Below are 2,192 nucleotides of genomic sequence, written 5' to 3'. Positions count from 1 at the left end.
TGGGGGCACAGAGCAGGAGATGGGGGTGCAGAAGGGGGTGGGGGCACAGAGCAGAGGATGGGGGATGTACAAGGGGATGGGGGCACAGAGCAGGAGATGGGGGTGCAGAAGGGGGTGGGGGCACAGAGCAGAGGATGGGGGCGCAGAGCAGAGGATGGGGGATGCACAAGAGGATGGGGTCACAGAGCAAAGGATGGGGGATGTACAAGGGGATGGGGAGCACAGAACAGAGGATGGGGGTGCAGAAGGGGATGGGCTGCAGAGCAGGGGATGGGGGATGTACAAGGGGATGGGGCTGCAGAGCAGGGGATGGGGGATGTACAAGGGGATGGGGCTGCAGAGCAGGGGATGGGGGGCACAGAGCAGGGGATGGGGTGCAGAAGGGGATGGGGAGCTCCCACTTCTGTGCAGCTGAGCATGTTTTCAGAAGTGGTCAGTTATTTGGGGTGCCCAGTGCGACCCCCAAGGGCTGGATTTTTGGGGAGGCCGGTGCCCAGCCCCTTTGCTGGACTCAAGCTTGGCCCCAGATGGCTCCTCCCCCCTGAACATTTGGGCTCCAAGGAGCCAGTGGGCTTCTTCCTAGCAGCTCGCCTGCCCCTGCACTGCACCTCCCCATGGGGTGCTGCCTGCGCACCCCTGCTGGGGCTGGGCTGGGGACGAGGCCAAACACAGGGCACCTTGTTCGTGGCTCTGGGGGCTGCTGCCCGAGGTCCCCAGCGTGAGCTCTGGGGCCGTCTGGACCCAACGGGGTGGGTAGCTGGGGGGGTAGGGCTGTGTGCCTGATTTAGAGGAGTCTTGTCTGGACAGGGTGGGGGGGGCACAACAACATGCCTGAAAACTGCAGCTCAGGGTAAAGAGGGGCTGAGCCCCCCCCCCCGCAGGTATCCACTCCTTGAGGGCCCCTCCCACCACTTCTGGCTGCCCCCCCCCCAGTGCTAGTCAGGGAGGGGAGGACTCAGACACTTCCCTGCTGAGGCAGAGGGTCCCGGCGTGGGGGTCCCACAGGGCTGGGCCTCCCCCTTGCAAATGTGTCTAACTCGGGTGATGAAACAGGGAATGGGGGGTCCATGGTCTGGAGGGGGGCTGGGCATGGTGAATGGAAGGGGGGGGGTCCATGCGGCTGGAGGGGAGGGGGCTGGGCACAGGAAACAGGAGGAGAGGGGAGGTCCATGAGGCCATGGCTGGGGGTTGAGATGTGGCCCACGCCATGCAGACGTCTGGGTTTCCTCCCCCACAGTGAAGACTCCCTTCTCTCCCCTCCCCCAGGGTGACACCCTCTGTTGCTCCTGGCCCCAGCTCTGGGTCTTGGTGCTGCCCATTGCTGGGGTGGGCATTGGCAGGGTGCCAATGCCGGGAGGGTGGGTGAAGCGGTGGGGCCCTTGCAGGCTTGGTGCTGGGGCAGAGGTGCCCTTGGCATGGCTGGGGCAGGTCGGTGCCTATCGCAGGGCCACGGGAGAGTGAGAAACACAAGCAGCAGGGCCGAGCACGCTCCTTCCTGTGCTGCACCCCGGCCCGCGGCCCCGCCTGCCAGCTCAGACAGGGCTGACCAAAGACCCGCTCCGTGCTACACACAGGGTCATTTCCTCCTTCGCCAGGGAGGGGCCCGGGGCCAGTCAGCACCTCCACACTGCCTGTTGCACACAGCAGGGACTGGGCACAGGATGCACACGGGGGGCAAACAACCCACCAGCCGGGAATGCAGCTGAGTCCTGCCTGGAGCACAGTCTGGGCAGAAACCCCCAGGTTTGCGCCGCATAATCTGCACTGCGTTGGGAAACTAACCCCCCCGGACATTGCCCGTTGTTATGTCCGGCTGGCAGCTGAGCAACACCTGATGATCTCGTGCACCCTCTGCTGGTTCCGCAGCACAAGGGAACAGCCAGGGCTGGGCTGGCGACCACATGGCAGGAAACTCTTCCAAGCCACCCTCCTTTCTGGCTTTGTTAGCGACACAGTGTGTGTGTGGGGGTGGGGGTGGGGGGGGGACGCAAAGGAGGCTGGAGAAGAACCAGGGTGGGAGAGTTTGTGCAGGGAGCAACGTCCTGAGCTATGGAGCGGGCGTGTGTGGCCGAGCCGGGCACAGCGTCCGGCGAGGGAGCTGGCTATTCATGCCTGAAGCAGAACTGGCGCATTGCCAAGCCCCATGGACGAGAGGGGCCTGGGGCGGCCCTGTCGCTCAGCAGTGATCAGCA

The sequence above is a fragment of the Trachemys scripta genome, chromosome 23, assembly GCF_013100865.1.
Source record: "Trachemys scripta elegans isolate TJP31775 chromosome 23, CAS_Tse_1.0, whole genome shotgun sequence".
Lineage (NCBI taxonomy): Eukaryota > Metazoa > Chordata > Testudines > Emydidae > Trachemys > Trachemys scripta.
The sequence above is the reverse complement of the archived record's forward strand: the minus strand, read 5'-3'. Positions refer to the sequence as shown.